This window comes from Ostrinia nubilalis, chromosome 28 (genome assembly GCF_963855985.1).
Source record: "Ostrinia nubilalis chromosome 28, ilOstNubi1.1, whole genome shotgun sequence".
Classification (NCBI taxonomy): domain Eukaryota; kingdom Metazoa; phylum Arthropoda; class Insecta; order Lepidoptera; family Crambidae; genus Ostrinia; species Ostrinia nubilalis.
Window position 1 is genome coordinate 3,121,336 of NC_087115.1, and position 26,246 is coordinate 3,147,581.

Here is a 26,246-nt window from a genome sequence, read left to right on the forward strand (position 1 = left end):
AGTCTAGTTCACTTCATCAATGTCCTCACTTTAATCAGCAACAATATTTTCGTTAGAAAAACACTTTTTCACTAGTCAAATTCACTTTTTCGTATATGAATTCAACAGTAAGCAATACTTTTTGAGCTGTGTAATAAACAAGTTATAAGTATTTATATTTATAGTTTAAAAACATAAATGCGGGTTCCAAAGTCTAGAATTTTATAATTTTGGTGACACAGATTGTGCGGCGCGTTGTTGAAATATGACTAAAGCTTAAAAATGCGAAGTAGTCATTTAAAATATTTCAATTCGCAAAAGAAACTGCAGTGGGCTCACTTTTTGCAAACAAATGGTTTAATTTTCAACACTATTATTTATCTGTCTCAGAAAAACTTTATCGCGCGCGTCCCTGTTTTAGAAACCGGGATAAAAACTATTCTGTGTCCTTTCCCGGGACAAACTATCTCTATGTCTTATATCAAAATCGGTTCAGTGGTTTAGGCGTGAAAGCGACACAGACAGACAGAGTTACTTTCGCATTTAAAATATTAGTAAGGATTATCTTCTTTACTAAATTAACCCATTGTGGACGAAAATATCCGTAAACACAAAGAACACAAAACCTATATCTTTTTAAACTCGTAAAGAACATTTACGCCTATTATCAGGGCAAAAAAACGCAGTATCTTTATCACATAAAAATAGACCTAGCGGGATTCGAATTTGTGACCTATTAATAAGATTGTATTCACCGAACTAAGATAATCTCTCTAAAAAAAGATATTAAAAAATACGAGTCGAATCTACCTTTATCTCCGCGAATATTGCAAAAATTAAAACCACGGTGACATTTACTAATTAAGGAAGTGTTTCGACTGGTTTTAAATGTATTACTGAAAACAGGCTTTTCAATATCACGCGACGTGGTTTTCTAGAAGTTATATTTAAGTCAATACTTTCAAGACAAAAGAGCATTAGAATTGCATAATTCGAGACTAAAGACACACCTAATTTTCAACAATGCGATATCTGCTATCATTGTTGTAATAATCACACGTCTTTCCATCCAAAATGGCGTAGAAATAACCTCAAATACGTTGACAGTTGGCGCCGCGTGGTAACCACGTTGCGGTGTGCGCGCGCGCCGGTATACCCGTCCCGCTCTGACGCACGCGCGCAATGTTTGCGTCTCGCTCGCGCAGTTACCACTCACTTGTATCAAGGTCGCCCGTTCAATTTCAATATGGAATCTTGTTTTCTTTGGACATAATGGAATATGGAACGGTAGGCTCGAAGTATTTTTTATTGTTTTGTTAAAATAACATTTTCCGTGTTTTCTAATAAAAAAAACCTCAAATTGACCTCGAGAAACCTCTTGTCGTAAGAATAATAAATGGATTGAAAAAAAAAAAGTTTGTATGGAAAAAACATAATTTCATCAAGTAAGGGAAAAAGTACAAATTTATAAATTCACATCCAAGTCGATTGAGAGTCCCTGCAGAATAGACTTTTTTTATTACAGTTTGACCGTCTTCCAATTTTGTATGACCATACCAAATCATGGTAATGTGCGCACTTTCATACTTATTGTTCATACAGATTAGCAGCCCGACTAAACTATCGGCCTTACAAAGTCTGTAGTCTTAATTTTTCAGAGCAGTAAAGATTTTTAATAGTGCTTGCGAGTTGCGCGATAAAAACTTTTGCGACTGGCCAAAAATCTTAAGCGAATCAAATGTCAGAAGTTAGTAAAAACTTTTTTTAAACTTTCGCGTTCCATTTCAACTAAAATAGTAAAACACGGGTCTCAACGCGACGTTTATCAATGAGTTACATTGAGTATGTTATCGCAGCCGAAACGTCAAGCCGTGAGTACATAATGTAACTCATTGATAAACGTCGCGTTGAGACCCGTGTCTTACTATTTTAGTAAAAACTTTTATTTATAGGCTTCCATTGAAGCGAGACTACTGAACACAATCGACTTATGGCATGGACTTATATTATTTTTACAATACTTATCTCATGTTACGCTTAAAATGTCGTAATCTATTGCTTTTGCAATAGCCTTATCCGATATATCATCGTTCAGTGTGTTAGTACATACATAATTTGATTAAAAAAAACATAACCCTCCTTCTGGCGCAGTCGGGTAAAAATTTTGGATTAGTATATTTAAGCTGGGACCAACGACCTGATAAAGGTAGTAGGAAGGCGCTGGATGCAGGCCGCCCGCTACCAACCGTGCGATGTGGAAGTCATTGGGGGAGGTCTATGTTCAGCAGTGGACGTCCTGTGGCTGAAATGATGATGATGATGACGTTCTAGCTTTTGCAAGAGACTTGGTCCACGTGAATTTTGGCCGTCACAGAAAGTCTTGTGGCCTGCCCCTTGCCACTTCAGCTTGCTAATCTGTCAGGATATGTCAGCGACTTTAGTTCGTTTACGGATCTCCTCATTTCTGATTCGATCTCGTAAAGAATCACCGAGCTGGATGCAGGCCGCTAACTAGGTTTTAGTGCTGCAAGCTGTAGATTCTGGCTACACAGGAGTTAAAGCGGTGGGAACGAGAGGTGGGAATCCCGTACCAACCGGGCGATGTGGAAATCATTGGGGGAGGCCTATGTTCACCAGTGGACGTCCTGCGGCTGAAATGATGAAGATGACAAGAAAGTCATTATCGCGCGTGTCCCTTCCAATAACCAAGATAAAAACTATCCTATGATTTTATATAGATTTCAAACTATGGTAATACAAAATTTGGTCTAAATCGGTTCAGTGGTTTAAGCGTGAAAGAGAAACAAAAATTCAGTTTGTGAAACTTTCACATTCATAACGTTATAAGTAGAATTTATAATGGAAATATTATTAGCATTTAAAAGCATTCATTAAAATCGATTAAAGCATAAACGTTTACGTAATTTCAGATAACTTCATAATAAAATGAAATGGATTATTACACGCATCATCACAATAATACAACAGTAAACTGCAATTTTTTTGTACTTTCGGCCAAATCGGAGTTTATTAATTAATAGGGATGTTTCCTGGGTAAAAAAGCAAGAGTTTTAATTAGTCCGTCAGTTAGCTTATCAAAAACTACTCGACACCTATTTTACACTTTTTAAAACTAATGAAAATGTAAAGAGATAAAGCGTACCAAAGTTCTAAAGAAAAGGCCCGTGACGTCAGTGAGTGCGTAAAATTGCAGCACTTTGTGACGTCGCGTGTAACTTCGACGCACTATAACTTTGTAATTATTTGTTTGATTGACAATTAAAAATATACGTGTGCAATAGTTTTTTATACTAAAATTGACGGACTAAAAAATTTTTTTAGGAAACTAGCCTATTGTTCCAAACTTAGCACAACTTTTCTGAACGTGTGCCATGGAGCTTATCAGTAACAATCAAGTGACGTAGGGTATCTTACGGTCCCCTCTCGGACTTAAACCTTTCTGAAAAGCATAAAGAATGTAGAATTTCTCTCTCGGTCATCAGTGGAGACTAAATGGCCTGATGATGATTTTGACAGAAGAAAAATAGGTTAGATCCTAAATTATAATATCTTCGAATCGAAAAAAAAAAACGAACTGCCTGGCGGGAATCGAACCTATCCTATACTAGAATTCTAGGTCCTAATTAGTTTCTAATATTTTTTTTAAATAACAATTAAGCCCCTAGTGTATGTATATGTTACGGCTAAAGATAGGTGTGAACATAAACTTAAGATTAGCCGGCTAAACTTAAGTTTATTTTCGACGAGGTGTTAATGTTAGTTTCTTCTATCTTTAGCCGGCTAAACTTAAGTGTAACCGCAGGCCCTTGGCTAAAAATGTAGAAGTAAATGGAAAAGGAAACAATGTAATAAAGTTTACTATTTTGACACGAAACCTTTATTAAAAAATAATCACTTTCATTACACATACTTTTATGTAATGTACCTATGTAGGGTAGGTATTCAAAATTACAATTATTACAATAACAAAATATTAATTACTTAAAACAATATCTACCTAATCATTAAAATAAAGTAATAAGGAACCATTTGGTCATTACAGAATCTTCTGTAGGTAGGTATTTAAAATTACAAAATAAAACTGCGCGCGCGTCGTGTGTCCCCCCGCCCCCCCTCAAGCCCTCCGCCGGCCTGGAGCGCCCATCGAATGCATTTTTAGCCATTTCGTTTTGGCTAATGTGCACATTAGCCGGCTAAAGATGGAATATCACGACGCAAAGTAACATGTTATCGAACTTTAGCTGCTTCTCGAAGATAAACTTAAGTTTAGCCGGCTAATCTTAAGTTTATGTTCGCAACTATCTTTAGCCGTAACATATACATTTGCTACCTTATCCCCCTTATTACAAAAAGTTAGACTGGTTGAACTCGGGTTTAAAATTTAAATTGACATTCAGTATGGTAATGACAATTTAAACCAGTGTTCGTCCTGGGTTTAACTTTTTTGTAATAAGAGGGTATAGGTCTAGCGCTTATCTAAGTACCTGAGGTATGAAAGCGGAACGGGAAGATGTTTTTGTGACGTCAAAAGTCAGCGAGACTTCAGCCCCCCTAGACAAAATGCACTTTTTGATTGAATCGAAAATCGAATCCGTCAAATTCCATAAGAAAAAAAGGCTTTTCGACCACTTTTCGATTGGTTTGCGATTATAATTAATGTGAACTTTGTCTAGACCAGTGGTTCTTAACCTTTAAGTCATGAGGGACCATTTTACCAAATTTCTGTCTTGTCAGGGACCACCTCATAATCGGTCAAAACCAGTTTGACTGTAAAAATCAGTTAAAAGTGGTTTTGACCAAGGTGTGCAAGTGCACATCGTGGACCACTTGGAATGCCTCCAGGGACCACCAGTGGTCCGCGGACCACCGGTTAAGAACCACTGGTCTAGACCCTCAGATATGCTTCAGGCTTGTATATGCTCTGTCATGTCACCGCTGCCATACCTCAGGCTCTAAAATAAAAATAAAATTCATAAAATTCATTTATTTTTGCAAATAGGCTTTAAAAAAGCGCTTTTACACGTCCCAATATTAACCCTACCACTGCTTCGGGACAATAAATGGGCCAGTGCTAAGAAGAAGCAGCGCAAGAAACTCAGTCACTATTGTCAGCCTCCTTTTCAAGGTTTTACAGTCTTTAAAATATACAAATTATAGTCATAAGTATTAATGCGAGCTGACTCAGTTATGCGCTAGACCTGTAGCCTACTAACACTGTAACACACTGACGCCCGTATTCACAAACATTACTATGAGGTCTTCTCACAGTGCGCATGGACGCATAGGGTGACAAACGAACCAATCACAGAGCTCTTATTCAACGCTGTGCGTTCGATATGCTGCTTCACTTAAGCAAGCATCGTTTGTGAATACAGTAAGTTACAGCTGTAGCATACTAACACTGTAACACACTGACTTACAAATACCGTCTGTCTATTATTACTTCATTATACAACATTATTCTACTATCTCCTGTTATCAAAACATCCCAAGGTCTTGTTACGCAACTCATTTGCATACACGTTCAAACATACAAGATGATACGGAAAATCGCAGAAATGTATCGGTCAATACAGGTGTATAGGAAAGGAATCTGTGGTACAAGGAAAACCAAATGTTATTAACGCCCGTATTATAAGATCACATCGATCGCAAGGTGGCAGGATGAACAACAAAGCACACCGACAAACGAAGAGTGGAAAATCGCCAATAGTATAGCAACAGCGGATAAAGTAAATTGGGCGCTAAATAGCTTTCAACCCTTTAAATCCGCAGGACTGGACGGAATCTTCCCAGCGCTATTACAATGGCAAACAGCCCAAATACTAAAGTACCTAGTACAGATATACCGGGCATGCATAGCTTTTAAATACATACCCAAGCCATGGAGGGAAGCAAAAGTAATCTTTTTACCGAAACCGGGAAAAGAAGACTACACACAGGCAAAATCCTTCAGACCAATTAGTCTAACATCGTTCCTACTAAAAGGACTGGAAAGATTGGTAGACCGGCATCTCAGGGATGGCGTGCTGAAAAGCAAACCACTACACCCCCAACAACACGCCTACAGGAAAGGCAGATCAACAGAGTCGGCTCTACACATGGTAGTACATAAAATAGAGTCGGCCATCACAAACAAAGCGTCAACCCTTGCTGTCTTCATAGACATAGAAGGAGCGTTTGATAAAACTATGCACAACAGCATAAACCACGCCCTGGAACAATTCAACGTAGAACCAGCCGTAAGAAGCTGGGTCACTGAACTAGTTAGTAAAAGGGCGGTTCAGGTGGTGGCGAACACGACTACCAGAGCAGAGGTTGTCAGAGGATGCCCTCAAGGAGGCGTCCTATCGCCACTACTATGGAACATGGTAGTGGACAGTCTGTTAAGGAAACTAAATGACAGAGGGTACACAGCCATTGGATATGCAGATGACATCACCATACTGTTAAACGGAGGGGCTGAAAACGTGCTATGTGAAATAATGCGTTCAGCCCTAAACATTGTTGAAAACTGGTGCAACGACCACCAGCTGTCAGTAAACCCAAACAAAACTGAACTAATCCTTTTCACTAACAAAAGGAAACTACCAGAGCTCCAGCTACCAGAACTCTTTAAAACAAAACTCTCCCTCTCAACACAAGTGAAGTATCTGGGCATCACCTTTGACCACAAATTGAACTGGGCGAGTCACATTGAAAACAAGACAAAGAAGGCCTGTATAGCATTTTATCAGTGTAAAAGACTCATTGGTAGCAGATGGGGTCTTAACCCTAAGATAACACTTTGGCTCTACACATCAGTTATCAGGCCCTCTGTCACTTATGGATCAGTTGTCTGGTGGCCCAGAACAAAACTATCCACAGTAAGATCAAAACTCCAAAGCCTGCAACGTCTAGCAAGCATAGCGGCCACTGGTTGCATGAGAACCACACCATCGGCATCACTTGAGTACCTTCTGAATCTTAGACCCTTAGATCTCATCATTCAGGAGGAAGCGCAAGCAGCCGCTCTAAGACTTAAAGGAAACGGCCTATGGAAGCAAAACAAGGAGACAGGACACTCTGCGATCCTGCAGAAAACCATAAAAGAAATACCTCTCACTGAGGCACCCATCGACAGGATACCCTGTGAACACATTTTCGACCGAAGATATAATATCCAACTTACAGCGGAGACGCGAGATTACTCTGGAATCAATGAAGTTAGGATATACACGGACGGCTCCAAAACTCAAACGGGTACAGGAGCTGGTGTCTTCTCGAATGATCTTAATATAAAAATATCAACAACATTAGATAAACACAATACAATTTTCCAAGCAGAATGCATTGGAATTACCAAAGCAGCACAGGCGGTAACAGCCAGAGACATCCGAGGTCTAAACATAAGAATTATCTCGGATAGTGCATCCGTACTGCAAGCGCTAAAAAGCAACACAATAACAACGGCCCTTATATTGGAATGCCATGAAGCGCTCCAAGACATCGCAGCTGTAAATGGAGTTACCCTGCAATGGATCAAAGGGCACAGTAACTCTTTAGGCAACGACGCAGCGGATGAACTGGCAAAAAGAGGTTCGGACACAACAGTATTTGGCCCGGAACCAATACTGCCGATACCACAAGCACAGATCAGGAACTGGCTGCGTTCCAAAACAGAAGAAAAACACCACACAGAATGGAAAAATAGCGAAGGATGCAGGCAAACAAAAGATGCGGTTCCGGACGTATCGAAAAAGTTCTCCCGCAGCCTCATCAGACTAAACAGGGACAGCATCCGCAAGGTCTTAAGTGTCATAACCGGACACTGTATGCTAAACAAGCACCTATACAATATAGGTGTCACAGACAGCCCACTATGCAGGGGGTGCATGGAGGCAGAGGAAACACCGCAGCATGTGCTCATGGAGTGCAGTAGCGTGGAAGAACAACGGGCTCAATTTCTTCGATCACCGTCGTCGCTACAGGAAGCCTGCAGCAGCCTGGACGGGCTGCTCGCCTTCTGGGGGGATCTCGGGTGGTTGGAGTAGGAAGATAAACCACAAATCGCGCACAATGGCCCTATCATGAGGCTAAGTGCGGCATTCGATTGCCCTGCAAAACTAACTAACTAACTAAACGCCCGTATTAACAAACGATACTTGCTTAAGTCAGAGTAAATACAAATGAGTAGGTCATCTTCACAGGAACGCACGGGCGCGGTTTGTATGTGAGCGCGCCAACACGTATGCGGCGCGCACGCACACACTGACAAAATTTAGCGGTGATTAGGGGGCGTCCCTTAATTATGTGAGAAACACCTCACTTAATCTCACGTGATTTTTTTTTCACAACAAAAAGAGTAAATACTCCGTCTGCATTTGTGAACACAGACCCAGTTTTTAGATCCGCAGTTTGCTACCAATGCTTAAATATTAACAAAATGTAAACGAATAATTAAAAATTGTACTAAAAGTAAAAAAACTGGGTCTAAATTGTTTTGTTTTATTACGTCAGTTAATTTTTTTACGCGGGTCGGGTTTTTTAAAATAATCTAATATTTTCGAAGCATGGATATCTCATTTACATTGCAAATAGGCATTTTGGAAAATCTCGTGAGATTAGGGGGTGGGGGAGGGGGTCTGGCAAAATCTCATGAAATCTTACCAAGGGGGGCGGGGGGTTTGAAAAATAGCCAAAATTGTCTCACGTAATTAATGGACGCCCCCTTAGCGGTGATGTGGCGGTGAGGTGCGCCGAATTTTGTCAGTGTGTGCGTGCGCGCCGCATACGTATTGGCGCGCGCTCACATACAAACCGCGCTCGGTGCGTTTCTATGAAGATGACCTACTCATTTGTATTTACTCTGATGATACGGAAAATCAGTCGCAGAAATGATATATCGGTTAATGCAGGTGTATAAGAATCTGTGGTACAAGGAAAACCAAATGTTATTAACGCCCGTATTCACAAACGATGCTTGCTTAAGTGAAGCAGCATATCAAACGCACAGCGTTGAAGAGCTCTGTGATTGGTTCGTGTGTCACCCTGTGCGTCCACGCGCACTGTGAGACCTCATAGTAATGTTTGTGAATACGGGCGTAAGTAAGTTTATCTGAGACATTTTTTTTTAACTGAAAAAGTTGAAAATTATTTTATTTAGTAATTAACTAGACATAGACAGCACAGCACTTATTTTAAAACAGTTCTTCTGTCAAACTGTAGGTTAGGGAAAAAAGAACGTAGGTTTTTTTTTGTTTTTCCAGTCAATTTTCCCTGTTACCTTAATTAGTTTAAGATAAGCACAAATTAGTAATTACCACAGTAATTATGGAAATTTTCTTTACTTTCTTTAAATAAAATTACTTTTCCTCAATTAATATGTACTAAACACTTTATTATGTGCTATCTGGGGGCACGGCAGTGCCCCCACCAAGTCGAGCAAAAAAGCGGCACGGCCGTACCATCCTTTTCTCGAAGCAATTCAGGCCATTTTCGACTGCCTGTAACTTCGTTGTGGATAAAACTAGAAGGCTGAATTTTCATTAGCTATGCAGGCATTGTAAAGACACGGTATATTTAAAATTTCATTCAATTTGAACCAGTAGTTTAAGAATTATAACGGGTCAAAGTTACTTAATTTTGTCACTCACTGACTCACTGACTCACCGATCATCAAAACTCTAAGGCACTTCTAGCAGACCTAGAAGCTTCAAATTTGGAATATAAGTAGTGTTTGGTGTTTGAATCAAGGAAAAACTAAAATATTTGGGGGCACGGTAGTGCAACCGCCAAGTCGAGTAAAATTTTTCAATTTCGGTCCAGTTTTCTAGATACATAACTGCTGTCTACAAAATACAAAAAGAAATGAGATTTGGGGGCACGGTAGTGCAACCGCCAAGTCGAGTAAAATTTTTCAATTTCGGTCCAGTTTTCTAGACACATAACTGCTGTCTACAAAATACAAAAAGAAATGAGATCCCATCAAAAACAATACTTGTCAAAAAAACCAAGTCTCGCAACTCAGTTGTTCTACGGTAAAAAGTTGTGAGATCCATGTAATACCAAGTCCAGGCCAGGAAATCTTTAACGTTTTACATAAATATATTGACTTGGCCATCGCATGAAAACACGTGTAAATTAAATTATTTAGTGCGATGGCCAAGTCAATATATTTATGTAAAACGTTAAAGATTTCCTGGCCTGGACTTGGTATTACATGGATCTCACAACTTTTTACCGTAGAACAACTGAGTTGCGAGACTTGGTTTTTTTGACAAGTATTGTTTTTGATGGGATAAATAAGTCTAAAATACAATTAAAGTATCGTATGTTCTTCCCATACAAAATATCTGGGGGCACGGCAGTGCCCCCCACCAAGTCGAGCAAAAAAGCGGCACGGCCGTACCATCCTTTTCTCGAAGCAATTCAGGCCATTTTCGACCGCCTGTAACTTCGTTGTGGATAAAACTAGAAGGCTGAATTTTCATTAGCTATGCAGGCATTGTAAAGACACGGTATATTTAAAATTTCATTCAATTTGAACCAGTAGTTTAAGAATTATAACGGGTCAAAGTTACTTAATTTTGTCACTCACTGACTCACTGACTCACCGATCATCAAAACTCTAAGGCACTTCTAGCAGACCTAGAAGCTTCAAATTTGGAATATAAGTAGTGTTTGGTGTATGAATCAAGGAAAAACTAAAATATTTGGGGGCACGGTAGCGCAACCGCCAAGTCGAGTAAAATTTTTCAATTTCGGTCCAGTTTTCTAGATACATAACTGCTGTCTACAAAATACAAAAAGAAATGAGATCCCATCAAAAACAATACTTGTCAAAAAAACCAAGTCTCGCAACTCAGTTGTTCTACGGTAAAAAGTTGTGAGATCCATGTAATACCAAGTCCAGGCCAGGAAATCTTTAACGTTTTACATAAATATATTGACTTGGCCATCGCATGAAAACACGTGTAAATTAAATTATTTAGTGCGATGGCCAAGTCAATAATTTATGTAAAACGTTAAAGATTTCCTGGCCTGGACTTGGTATTACATGGATCTCACAACTTTTTACCGTAGAACAACTGAGTTGCGAGACTTGGTTTTTTTGACAAGTATTGTTTTTGATGGGTTAAATGTTAGCTACATTCATCATTAATCAGTAATTAATAACTGAATAGGTTCATAATAATCATTCCCCCATCGCAAATATATTTAATTTCACCGTTCTACTATACCGTAATAACAACCAATTATAAGTCTCCGTGCTCTGATGGTTTGGACTACCAGATGGATAGCACATAAAGCTGTACATTTTCATTAGAAAGAAGCATCAATCACAAAAACATAAGGTTACCACCACAGATCACACAAACTATAGCGAGATGTGACAAGGGGGCGGGGCCGGTGCCGCAGCAATATGCCCAAAAACAGAACACATTGCTCGTGACAGCAATGATGACAGCAGCGACGTCATAATGTAAACAGTTTACATTGCTTGTGTAGCACTAAAAATTATTCGAACGTTGAGTATTGATACCGCAGTGGATAATGAGCACATATTTACTTTATGTGTGTGAATTTCTAATGCGTCACTGAGTTTCGAACTCAGCCCATTAGTTGGCATCTCTCTATATCTCTATGGTATCTCTACGATGTGAGTGAGAAAAATAAACTTTCTGTGACAGAAAAAAATCACCCGGGCGAAGCTACGGGCAAAAGCTATATCATCATCATCATTTCAGCCACAGGACGTCCACTGCTGAACGTGAACATCTAAATATATAAAAGGAGAATAGCTCATAAGGGTAGCAGGAAGGCGCCGAATGCAGGCCGCTACCAACCGGGCAATGTGGAAGTCATTGGGCTCCCCAGGCCTCCGCCTATGTTCAGCCGTATGCTATAATGTATAAGTAAAATAGTTTTGGACTTGGGCTGCCGAGTTTACTCGTATTTTAGCACATTTACTATCACGCACCAGACAAAAATCTCCTAAAATAACCTCTGTAAGGTGAAGGTCACCACGGTATCACTATGATAATATGCTGTCGTATATGGGACTGCGGGTATGTGGGTATATGTATATGTGTCTGGCCGAATTTACATAATTTACATTCACAAAGCTAACCGTAAATTAGATATTGCTTATATTTCTAACATAAAAATTAACAACACTCATACGGTGGGTGTAGAGGAAACAACAGGTGCTCTTCTTAACGCGCTTATACCCGACGATAGTGTGTCTGACGATAACGATTATCATCAGGACGTCAGAAATGCTATTGCGGTGCTGCCTGAGTCGCCTGTGTCTTCTATTCCTAGCCTTGATGAGTTTTACGATATAGTAAATAGTTTACCCTTAAACAAAGCATCGGGCGAAGATAAAATATCAAATAAAATGATTAAAGCAGCGTGTAAAACAGCCGGAACGGATATTCTTAATGTTTTCACTCGTTGTATCTCGGAGGGCGTGTTTCCGAGTATATGGCGTCGCGGATTTATTAAAATTATACCAAAGGGAGGTGACAAACCGCCCGAAGATCCTAAATCGTACCGACCTATTACATTACTTCCCTCATTAGGTAAACTGTTAGAGCGATCAGTGTTGGCACTAATCAATTAATTTTTTAATCAATTAATTAATTTGATTAATTTTAATCATGATTAAATTAATCCTGATTAAAATAATCATGATTAAAAAAGTAATCATAAATCATGATTAATTTGTTAATCATTAATCAATAATCATTAATTTGATTAACTTGATTAACTTCTTAAATGTTCTATCGAAAACAATGTTAAAACATTGAATTCTAATATTAGATGTTTGGTTTTAGGCTACAATTCTATGACAGGTCATACGTAGATAAATATAAGGTAACCTAGAATGCCCCCCGCCCCCTTCCCTCGCTGAAACTTCCGGTGCAGTCTTCCGACCTCCCGTAGGAGGATATCAGTCCACTTCCCCTACCGTTCCAGCACTTACTTGCAACCCCACACTCCCACCACCTGCCCCCCACCCCTAGCCTCCCCTGAAACTTCTGGTACGAAGTCTCCTGCATCTCCCCAACACGCAAGACCTCCTAGTTTAGCAACCCCACCCTTCTATTGAATTGCCCACGCGTGGGCTTCTCCCCGAAACTTCTGGTACGAAGTCTCCTGCACCTCCCCAACACGCAAAACTTCTTAGCTTAGCAACCCCACCCTTCTATTGAATTGCCCACGCGTGGCCCTCCCCCCGAAACTTCTGGCACGAACTCTCCTGCACCTCCCCAACACGCAAAACCTCCTAGTTTAGCAACCCCACCCTTCTATTGAATTGCCCACGAGTGGGCTTCTCCCCGAAACTTCTGGTACGAAGTCTCCTGCACCTCCCCAACACGCAAAACTTCCTAGCTTAGCAACCCCACCCTTCTATTGAATTGCCCACGCGTGGCCCTCCCCCCGAAACTTCTGGTACGAACTCTCCTGCACCTCCCCAACACGCAAAACCTCCTAGCTTAGCAACCCCACCCTTCTATTGAATTTCCCACGCGTGGGCCTCTCCCCGAAACTTCTGTTACGAACTCTCCTGCACCTCCCCAACACGCAAAACCTCCTAGTTTAGCAACCCCACCCTTCTATTGAATTTCCCACGCGTGGGCTTCTCCCCGAAACTTCTGGTACGAAGTCTCCTGCACCTCCCCAACACGCAAAACTTCCTAGCTTAGCAACCCCACCCTTCTATTGAATTGCCCACGCGTGGCCCTCCCCCCGAAACTTCTGGTACGAACTCTCCTGCACCTCCCCAACACGCAAAACCTCCTAGCTTAGCAACCCCACCCTTCTATTGAATTGCCCACGCGTGGGCCTCCCCCCGAAACTTCTGTTACGAACTCTCCTGCACCTCCCCAACACACAAAACGTCCTAGTTTAGCAACCCCACCTTTCCGTTGAATTGCCCACACTTGCATAGAGGTGGGCGCCACGCCGGCGCGCCGCCGCCGCCGCGAATTTTTTCACGCCGCCGCCGCCGACGAAAAGCTGTCGGCGCGCCGATACTGATACTGTACAAACTATTTGAAATTTATTCCTCTCCTATACTGTACTAATTTGTGTTTCAAACGCAGAAGAACATTTTTTTTATTGAGTTGAGCGGCTATTCTAGTTCAATAAAGTCCTAGTATCACTGCGACCGGTACCGATCTATTGTGATCGCCGCTATTTTCCTTACAGTTCGCCTCCGAGTCCTGCATCCATTAGGAATTGCAGTATCTTTTGGGGGGCGATATGTTTTACATCTTGTAGGCTTAGGATGTGTTTGCCCAGGTGTAAGCTCCGCTTGCGCATCAAAGGTCCGCAGTCCGTGGGAATGTGTAGTGGCGTTTCATCTGCCTCTTGGCACATCCTGCACGTTCTTGATTCGGACAGTCCCATGGTGGACAAGTGCTTGTTTAAGCTGCTGTGTCCAGTGAAGGCTCGAACTAAGATGCGCATTTTGATCCTACTCAGTCCTATGATCTGCTTAGAGAATTTTCGGTCATAGGCTTTTATAAGAGCTTTGGAATGAGTTAATCTTAGCGTGTCTGACCATGCCTTAAAGGATTTGTTTAAATAGATTTTCTCCAGGGTCATTCGAGCGAGACTTTTGGGAATGCCACAAAAGGGTTCTGGACCATATTGTGTTCCCTCCGCTCCCGCTCTGGCCAGTTCGTCGGCATTTTCATTGTCCACGATTCTCGCGTGACCTGGAACCCATCTCAGCGTTACTCTATTATTCAGTCCTAGTTCCTAGGGTATTCAGTCAAGTCATGCAGTTTTCTACCAACTTTGAGGTGATTAAGTTGGAGTTTAGGGCCATCAGCGCGGCCAGACTGTCTGAGTTAATATAAATTATGTGGTTGGCATAATTTTTTCGCAGATTAGCTTCCGCACATTCAATAATGGCGTAGACTTCTGAAAGATAGAGGCAAATTTGCCCAGGCTTTGAGATAGCCTAAGCTTCGGCTGCTCTCCATACACGCAAAAGCCTACGTTAGGGCCCAATTTTTACCCATCAGTAAACCATATAACAGAAGAACTAACTATAATATTTATTCTTTAATGCCATATAAATTTGGTACACAAGGCGAACTTAATGAAAGAAAGAAAGAAAGAAAGAAACATTTATTGCTATGGACATCACAAAAGACAAAAGAGGTAAAATGAAAAAAAAAAAGCAAATAAGACAGAGGTGACATAAAACATACAATAAATGAATGAATAAACTAAGCAGTGCCACCCTGTCGCACAGCGATGCCCATCGCAATGGGACCCCACTCAGCATATGCCGTGGCCCCCGGTGAGGGAAGCCACGACGCTGGTTTTCAGTGTGCCCCATGTGATATACTAATAATTAATTAATGTCGTTGATATACTAATAATTGATTGAATAACTTAATACTAACTATATTAACAGTTAATCAAGTACACTATTCAAGTTACTGCTTCGTCTAGTAAATAATTGATCGCGAGAGGCGCCAGTCCTTCTTGCTGTCAAGAAAAAATTCCCCGCCTTCGTCTGGCAGATAACCCACACTATTGGACTATATTTTAAGCGAATAACTCACACAGAGATTGGCAAATATGTCTTGGAATGCAAATGGGAACCACAACCTCTGGAAGGCAACAAAGTACCTCCCTCAAAGTGTTCTCCGCTTATTAGGTCCGGTACTCCGGTTATACATGAGTGCGAACTGACAAGAAAAATCTCAGACCTTGGCTACATGACAAGCCGGTTTATTTATTAAACCCATTGACACGGATAATCCAAAAAATCCACAATTCAATCAAAAAAATAAGATCAAGCATTGGACTTGATCCGAGACTTGCAGCTATGCCTGCCTTTGATTCCTACTGATCATGATGATTCATCCGACCGATTTCGGTCATGGTGACCACTTCGATTTAGCTGTCTTAGCGGCGCTGGTGCGCCCGAAGATGGCTTAGATAGCCGATCTTCGCGGCAAACTCCTCGCACATTGAGAGTAATTACCCGCCGTCAACATAATTATAGTGAATGGCGGCAGGTGGACGGGATTTACATCATCGCGTTTTGCGTCGAGTTCAGTTGTGCGCTGCTTGTTGAATTCGCGTACTCGCCTCTACACAACACAATCTCCCGCCATTCTAGGTGCTGTGCTGCCAAACCTTCCCATTGTAATTTGACCGCCATGTTTCCGCTTATATTCCACGTTGCTACCCTAAGTGACGCCATTTCTTATTTTGTAAGCTTAGGGATGATGGCAGTGAGGAGACTAAGCAATGTGCTAATTTGTTGGAGGAGGAGGTCTATCTTCTCAGATTGCTTGATTAGTATCTGTTCTACTGTGGTAGTTTGTTGACTGTGATTGATAACACTTGTTGTATTTTGTTGGCAGTGATTATTGTCACTTAATTCCTTTGGCACTTCATGATGTGTAGATTTTTTAAGGATTCCCGCATAAGTCTCGTTATCTGATTTGTTTGACGAGATTTTTGGCAATGGTGCATGGTCTACTGTAGTTCTTGAGTCAGTTTTAGTGTCAATGTGAGTCACGGCGTTTGTCTGTCTTTGGTGACCGCCTCGTTTGGTTTTTCTGGCTAGAATTTCTTTATAGACCTGTAGTTAGCTAATATGAATGGGAATATAAATGGACTATCTTCTAACATAAATGAGCTTGAAGCAATAATTATCTCCAACAAACTTGATGCAGTGCTGATTTCTGAGTCGCACGCTACTAGTAGAAGTTCCTTCCGTCTGAAAGGATTTCAAATATACTGGACCCCTCACCCAGATGGCGGCGCTCATGCTGGGTCTGCACTGGTGATTAAGTCGAGCCTGAAGCATTGCCTCCTCGAAGCTTACTCAACTGACCACCTGCAGGCCACCACCATCAGACTGGAAGACCGTGCAGGCCCTATTGTCCTCTCGGCGATTTACTGCCCGCCTAAATATAACATAACAGACAGTATGTTTTCGAATTACTTTGCAACTCTGGGCAATAGATTCATTTCCGGTGGTGACTGGAACGCAAAACACACCTTCTGGGGCTCCAGATTGTCTGTTGCTAGAGGAAGGCAGCTGAGGAGTTGTATCGATCGATGCCATTGCTACCCATTTTCATCCGGAAAACCCACTTACTGGCCCACTGACCCAAGAAAGCTACCAGATCTGCTCGATTTCTTTGTGACTAAAGGGTTGAGTCATGTCTTCCTCGATATAGAGTCCAGTTTGGACGGATCATCGGATCATACCCCAGTGATCTTAACTGTGTCCACAACCGTAGTAGATCGTGAAGGACCAATATTATTACACAATGGGAAAACTGACTGGGAAGGTTTTCGTGCATCTCTTAACGAGCACATAAACTTGAAGATACCACTAAAGACAAGTGAGGATGTTGAGGAAGCCTGTAGACATATCACGGTTGCTATTCAGGTAGCAGCATGGAAAAACACCCCATTGGCCAACAAAGCATTAGATTCCATGACAATGCAGCCTATTGAAATTAAAAAAAGAATAGCCGATAAGCGGCGTCTGAGACGAGTCTGGCAAATGTCGCGCCATCCCTCTGACAAACTTATGCTCAATAGAGCTATTAAGGACTTAAATCAAAGCTGGAAGAACATAAAAATAATAGTGTGAGGAGAACCCTTGAACTAATATCACCATCTGCACGGGGGGAGCATTCGTTGTGGAAGGCCACTAAACTCCTAAACAGACCCCAACAATCATCCCACCCCATAAGGTGCTCGTCATCCTGGGCGCGAACCGACAAAGACAAAGCAGAGGCTTTTGCCACTCACCTTGCTCAAGTGTTTAAACCAAATGCAGGTGATGGCAACGAGACTGACCTGGATGACATACTTAAGCAAGATATCCAACTATGCCTCCCTATCAAACCCACATCGCCGAGGGAAATAGCGCGAGAAATCAAACTACTGAATCCTAAAAAGGCACCTGGTTTTGATTTGATTACCCCGCGTATTCTTAAGGAACTGCCAAGAAAATGTATTGTCTTTCTGACCTGCTTGTTCAACGCAACATTCAGAACCTCCTGTTATCCAAGTTCGTGGAAGGTCTCAGAGATTGTGATGATACATAAGGACGGCAAGCCGCCACATGAATGCTCGTCATACCGACCCATAAGCTTAACCCCAGTTCTCTCAAAGCTATGGGAGAGGATATTTCTGAAAAGACTCAGTATTTTTCTAAGTGAGTTTGATATTGTCCCTGGGCACCAGTTTGGCTTCCGAAAGGCACATTCGACCATCGAACAGGTTCATCGTGTATACAATTCTGCAAGGCAAAGCTTCGAAAGTAAAAAATATTGCTCCGCTGCGTTTCTAGATGTACAACAGGCTTTTGATCGAGTCTGGCACAAGGGATTGCTTTGCAAGATCAAGGAAAGATTACCACACTCAGTGTTTCACATCCTGGAATCTTATCTCTCTGACAGACTATTCCAGGTCAAGCTAGGAGAGGCCAGATCTTCCCTGTATCCCATTAACGCCGGTGTTCCCCAAGGGTCGGTGCTTGGACCGGTCTTATATAATATTTATACATCAGACCTGCCGACCTCAGATGATGTCACGGTTGCTACATATGCTGACGATATTGCTTTCTTGGCTGCAGACAAAGACCCTATATCAGCAAGTGAAAAGCTTCAGAGACTGCTGAATGCTACGTCAGATTGGCTTCATAAATGGCGTATACAAGCCAGTGCGCAGAAATCCAACCACATAACTTTCACTTTGAGGAGAGGAGACTGTCCCCCCGTCTGCCTGGGAAGGAATGTTCTGCCTCAGACCAACTGTGTAAAATACCTCGGCTTTCATTTGGATAGACGGCTGACTTGGAAGGACCACATAAAAATGAAAAGAGACCAAATTAACCACAAATTCAGGAATCTATATTGGATGATGGGCAGGAATTCGGTTCTCTCCCTGGACAATAAACTTCTGATATACAATTCCATCCTGAAGCCAATATGGACATAATATATGGTATCCAGTTGTGGGGAGTTGCCAGCAAGAGTAATATCGCGTGCCTGCAAAGGGTGCAGAACAACATATTGAGGAATATTGCGAATGCCCCGTGGTTCACGAGGAATGATGAAATACACGAGTACTTGAACATTGAAACCGTGGCCGCAGAAATAGAGCGATACAAGAAACTGCACATCGAACGTCTTACTCATCACCCCAATCCACTCGCCTATGGATTACTGGAGAATGACAACGTGGTTAAAAGGCTAAAAAGAAACCACGTAATTTAAGAAGACAGCTTAGGCATAGGCCAGCTGCTCTTTAACAATAAAATGACACTCAACATATCTGATTATAGTCTGGCGACTGATTGCAGAAATCATTATCACAAAAAAAAAAAAATGTTTCCGCTTACCCTCCTCAAGTTCAAAGTAGAAGATTGGTTCCTACTAGGCTAATTGAGGACGAAAGACGCAGGAGGACAAAGTGACTGACATAGCCCACAGAATCCCTAAATCAAGTGGCAGTGGGCGGGGCACATATCTCTTAGAGCTGATGGCCACTGGGGCAGTAAAGTTTTTGAGTGGCGACCACGAGCCGGAAGACATAGCGTGGGCAGGCCTCCCACTAGGTGGACCGACGATATGGGGAAGGAAGTGCCTGGATGCGAGCGGCGCAGGACGTCTTTCGGCTGAAACGAAAGAACTAACGCTAAGAGAGATGGCTAAAGGAATAGCCAAAATGGACCCTCGTAAAGCACTTGCATTTGATCTGATCACCATGAAGTCCATGGTCCTGACAATGACCACACTGAGTGAGAAGAACCTCGCAAGTCTCTTAACTTTGGAAATGATCCATAAGGCTGGCAAGTCGCCTAACGAATTCTCTTATCGCTCAAGTAATCTGACATTTGTTTTGTTAAAATTATAGAAAAGGATCATTCTTGCTCGTTTATTCCCTTGCCTAAGTATAACCCATGTAATATAGTATACCCGACCATAAGTAAACCACTGCTTTAGTGGCTCAAACCCCAACCAACTGCAAATCACCTGATTAGTCTTGACAACAGATACTAAAAAAGCAGATTTAAAAAAAATACCTAATGAACAAAGGTCAAACAAGGTCACGCCGCCGACGCCGCCGCCGCCGAGGTCAAAAAGTCGGCGCGCCGCCGCCGGCCAATTTTATATCGGCGCCCACCTCTACACTTGCACCTACCTTGGGAGGGGGGGGGGGGGGGGGGGGACTTCTCCCCTATCGTCAGCCAGCCCGCTTAACTTCTTTCCTGACCCAATTTTGCTGGAGGATACCGGAAGAATAGAAGGAATTGTGAGAAACAAAACTAGTGCGATAAGTGTTTTGAGTAGTGAAAATTGACGCAGTTTTTTGGGAAAACGACAGTACAACTCCAGATCCCCCCATTGCTAGACATTTTATGAGTCGCGCGTACCTTTTCATACACCCCCAACCCTTTTCTTATGAAAATAGTAGATAGTTAATCAAATAATCAAATTAACGATTAATGATTATGATTAATTAATCTTAATCAAAATTTTTGATTAATGATTAACTAATCATAATCAAAAAAATTTGATTATGATTTTAATCATTAATTTTTAATCATTAATCAGATTAACTTTTTGCCAACACTGAGAGCGATTAGTAGTGCCGCGTTTGCTACCGGGTGGTCCAATTTTTCACGAGCAGCAGTTTGGCTTCACCGCCGGGAAGTCTACTGCAGATGCAGTAATATCTGTTAGACAAAAAGTGACGTCCTCGGTGGCAAAGTACGTTGTAGGAATATTCCTCGATATTTCAGGTGCCTTCGACAATGCTTGGTGGCCGATCCTGCTCTTAAAACTGAAAGTTCGTGGATGCTATAGTAATATATATTCACTACTGCACTCGTACTTTTGTAACGGTACAACTAAATTAAAACTCGGCCATCATGCTGAATCAAAGGTGCTCACGCGCGGCTGTCCCCAAGGATCGGTCCTAGGGCCCTACCTTTGGAATTTGGGTTTCGATGATTTTCTAGCATTACCATTACCCGAAGGCTGTTCGTTAACCGGGTACGCTGATGACGGTCTCCTTTTAATAGAGGCTGACACTAGATCAAAGCTTGAAAATCTAGCGGATACATGCTTGAATTTAATATCTCAATGGGGAGACAGGAATCGTTTGCAGTTTGCCCCTCACAAAACTTATCAGCTTCTATTAAAAGGTAATCTTAAAGTTTTGCCTCGCATTAAATTCAATGAAATAACTGTTAAAAAACGGGAATCTGTTTGCTATCTCGGACTAATTTTAGAGAAAAACTTTAGTTTTGTCGAGCACATTAAACAGATCGGTGAAAAAGCTAAAAAGAACTTTTATGCCTTAAGTCACATTTCAACCTCGACGTGGGGTCTAACGTTTAAAATCCTCCGAGTAATATATTCGGCCACTTATTTAAGCTCCATTTGCTATGGTGCACCAGTTTGGGCTGACAGAGCTACTATAGGAGCCGCTCGACGGAAACTACTCCAAAGTCAACGCCTTGCATTGATTTTTCTTTGCAAAGCTTACAGAACTGTGAGCACGGAGGCTCTGCCAGTCCTGGCTGGTGTACTGCCGGTCGACTTAGAGGTACAAAAGCGTGCGGCTATGTACTTCGCATCAAGGGAAAATATAACCTCCGATTTCTTAAATAGCCGCGATCGTTCTAAAATAAGTCGATTATTTGATTCCCGAGAAGTCGTGGAAGAAGATTTACTTAATGTCTAACTAGGCGATGGTTAGAAATCGACCATTGCTCGTCGCAGTTCCTCACGGGACATGGCAACTTTAAACATAAACTTCACGAATTCAAACTAGTTCCGTCTCCTTTTTGCGAGTGTTCCACTGATGATGTCAGTCATGAGCAGTCTGCCCATCATATCTTGTGGGAGTGTGATCTTTGGAAACATGAACGTGATATAATGCTTAATTCAATACAACATACATCTGTTTCCGCAATTTATTACACCGATCTTGTCGCGACAAGGAAAAATTTCCGTGCTTTTAAGCGATTTTGTGAAAAATATTATTGGCAGGTAGTTGCTAATTGCTCATAAGATAGGCCCCCTTAATTTAATTTATTGTCCGTGGTGCATAATCTTTTTCTTAAAGGTTTTAAACCTTTGTTTGTCACCTGTCATCCGCTTTGCAATGGAGGGAAGTCGAACCTTAATTTCGAACTCCTCCTATGTTCTTCTGATTAATTTCGTTGCGGGTCCAATGACAGTTTAACTTTCCCCCGGGACAAACTTGACCTTCATTGGTTGGGTTTTTGTGGCGGTCAAGCTGTAGATCCTGGCTACACAGGAGTTGCAGTGGTGGGAACGAGAGGTGGGAATAGTCCCGTATCACGCACCAGACAAAAATCTCCTAAAATAACCTCTGTAAGGTGAAGGTCACCACGGTATCACTATGATAATATGCTGTCGTATATGGGACTGCGGGTATGTGGGTATATGTATATGTGTCTGGCCGAATTTACATAATCTGTGTCAATATGTCGGCTGTTACGACAAATAACTTAGGCCCGGTTTTTTTCACTGAAGCGGCGAAGAGAGATGTATTTGAATAATACAACCGAACATGACACTTGGTAGCCATGACGTCATATAGACGCGTATTGACAGCTCGCGACTATTCCCACCTCTCGTTTTCACCACTGCAACTCCAGTGTAGCCAGGATCTACAGCTTGACCGCCAATAGAAACCCAACCAGTGAAGATCAAGTTTGTCCCGAGGGAAAGTTAAACTGTCATTGGACGTTCGACTTCCCTCCAGTGCAAAGCGAATGTCAGCTCATAAAAAAAGTATTGAGAAGCGAACGCGGAGTTAAGTTTATTCGTTTCGCTATCAGTGTGCAAGCGGCTTTACAAACTAAAATGACTACGTCATGAGAAAACTAGATGTCTTAGATCAAATTAGCATTATCTAGACTTTTGATTAGATTTCTAGATTCCAATGTAGTCTTCGTCAACGGTTCCTACGAAGTAGGTTTTTGTATGAGCTGTGGAGTACCGTTAGGATATTGCGTTAAAGATAAACTTTTACTACTTCTGTAGTCGGAGGGGAGTTTAAAAACCTAGTAACTATTTATCGACACATTGCATTTGAAACTTGAAAGTGATTTATAATGTACCTATCGGCGGTGTTGCGACCTTCTTCGATCGATATACAAAGGTACTGTACAGAGATAGATACTGCACATGAAACTATACATTTTAGTTACAAAGTCGTCCCTATTGCAACAACATAAGATGTAGCAGAGTTTATAAGTCTAGCCTAGTAAAATAAACTTGCCGTTCCAAATTTCAGATTGCATAAGATTGGTAATTCATTTATGGGAAAATGTATTAAATTCTTTAATAAATTACCACAAAACTGTTGTAGAACTACCCATTCATAAATTCAAAGCACATATTAAAAGTACCTTAATGAAAAAGGGCTACTATAAAGTCGATGATTATTTAAAAGATAAAAAAAAATGTTTGGGATGCGTTACTGCCTAGCTCGCATAAATATTTAAATAACTTTGTACATTTGAAAGCCTGTAAACCTTTGAAAAAGAGGCTGACAATAGTGACTGAGTTTCTTGCGCTGCTTCTTCTCAGCACTGGCCCATTTATTGTCCTGAAGCAGTGGTAGGGTTAATACTGGGAAGTGTAAAAGTGCTTTTTTAAGCCTATTTACAGAAATTTAAAAAAAAGAAAAAAAAAAGCGCATAACTCCAGTCAGTGCCGGAGGTATGGGAGCGGCACGGAAGGGCTGAGATTGACATATTATGACATGACAGACAAGGCATACAAATCCGAAATCTCGCTGACGTTTGACCGTCACAAAATCACCCTCCCCGTGCCGCTCCCATACCTCAGGCACCGACTGAATTAAGCGCTAAACCTGTAGTTCTAATTTTTGCTCTTGACTATAATCGTACTTTTTAAAATATGTAGTTTATTTGTACTCAAGTAAATATTTCAACGAATATCGATTCTAGAGCCGACATCAGAATCTAAATGTATGTTAATTTGCCAAGAAAAACGTGCAATTCTGAACTATATCTACAAGAAAATAAAGTCGACAAGTCAAGTCGGATCTTTGAATGTCAAACTGATAAGTTAGCATTTGCAGTGGATGGAAATACAGACGTGTATAATAGTGATGTAAATTTTTAAAACGATTTGCTTGAGCGATACGCGAGTGTAGGTTACGGGAATATGCAAGTGGGTCAGTATAATGCCAGTTGTAGACTAGGAGCTAAAGCTAAGTTAGTTTAGCTTGGCTCGCATAGCTGACTGCAAACTATGCAAACACTATGGGAAACTGCGACAGCTGTGCGTGCTAAAACAAACTAATTATAAGCTTAGCACACCTGTATTAAGGTTGTTACGCAAATTCCTATCTTTGACACCCTCCTAGAGCCTGAGAAAGGACATGGGCTACTTTTTATTTCTAAAAAGGGGTTGAAAAGGGGGATGAAAGGTTGTATGAACTGATTTGAATGAGTCTAAGACATTATAAACTCTAGACAAAGTAACATTCGTGACAGATTCGATTTCACGATGGCTTCGTTCATTATCATCATCATTTTCAGCCAATGAGCTACTATTGTGTGGTTTCCAGAACCGATTCTGCTCTGCCTGCGTCCAGGCACTTCCCAAACCTTCACTAGTTCACCGGTCCACCGAAATAAAGGCTTGTCTAGTGATAGACAGACATATAAGAATACTACTTACTTAGGTTGCTATGCGAGAAGTTTTCTGCCACTAAACTACTTATAGCTCTCAACTTCTGGTAATGTAGTCTCCACTGAACCTCCTCTTAAGACATCCACGGGAGTGGGGGTGGTCGAATTCGACTCTGCCGGAACCATACGGCTTACACTACAGCTCTCATCAAAATATTGCACCAAATCATGCGAAACGATTGGGCGCGTCAATTTATGGAATATTGATTTATCGATTACTAGCTGACCCGGCGAACTTCGTACCGCCTTAGCGTAGAGATTTTCTTAATATTTTTTTCCGTAAGAACCATCCTTGGACTTCCACAAACATTTAAAAAAAAGAATTATCGAAATCGGTTCAGCCGTTCACACGTGATGCCGTGACAACGCGAAACGGGTTTCATTTTTATATATATAGATAACTAAGTTAACAATCGCACGAAGCATCGGTCCATCGGACGCATCCTGCGCGCGCGCACAATGGGCTAATGTTGACATAGTGCGGATGCCGTGCGCATTGTCACTCGTGCGCAGCGCCGCGCGTTTGAAAACATCGCGCGCGGGCTTATACAATAGTGTGCTATTTGTTGTAAGGGATGACTGGAGAGTTACAGTTTTTTTGGTCCTTCGAGCCGGGTAGCTGAATAGTTCTGCAATTTTTTTGGTCCTTTGAGCCGGACAATTCAATAGTTCTGCACATTTTTATGTGTGTTCAGTTAGTGTGGTTCTGGTTAAAGTAAAACACCCGCGCCAACTTCATTCGTCCCGTGAATGTCTTAAAAGGCAACTAAGGGACACAATGCGAAAGTTGAGCAGATGAGAATGATGATTGATGACCCATATGTAAGGAAGAGGAGATGATTAATGCTATTGTATATGGTGCACTATGGTATGTGTCCCGCAGAGTATAATAGTACCACTTCCAATCTTCTCGAGGGACAAATATGCAAATATCAGGTCACCTCAACCCGTTTGATCAGTGTGAGGAGTGTAGGACAAATCCCACATTTGACTCTGGTAATGTGGAAGGTCGTGCTCCTCAACTTTTGATTAAACTAATATGAAACGAGATAATAAAACAGTATTTGAAACAAAAACTGTGTAATAAAAGACTATTATTTTTAACTAGCTTTCCGCCCGCGGCTTCTCCCGCGTGGAATTTTGACTGTCACAGAAAAAAATTATGGCGCGCGTCCCTGTTTCAAAAACCGGGATAAAAACTATCCTACGTCCTTTCCCGGGACTCAAACTATCTTTTTTTTTATGCTAGACAAGGCAGGTATTTGACCGCAATCGCACCCTGGTGATGCAGTCTAGGATGGTACATATCTCTATGCCAAATTTCATCAAAATCGGTTCAGTGTTTTAGGCGTGAAAGCAAGACAGCTGACACAGTTCTTTTCGCATTTATAATGTTAGTATAGATAGATGAATCATGTGCTTAAGCTCGGGAACTCCCATACTTTCGTTTAATAAATCACTAAACGCCATAGGTAGGGAGCCCATGACCTACATA

At 41.5% G+C, this 26,246-nt stretch overlaps 1 protein-coding gene across 1 annotated transcript in view; it reads right to left on the reverse strand.

Annotated features, from left to right (window-relative positions):
* The window catches only part of LOC135085198 (la-related protein 1-like), a 97,360-nt gene that overhangs the window by 14,529 nt on the left and 56,585 nt on the right, over positions 1 to 26,246 (reverse strand). The gene's annotated exons all lie outside the window — the stretch shown is intronic.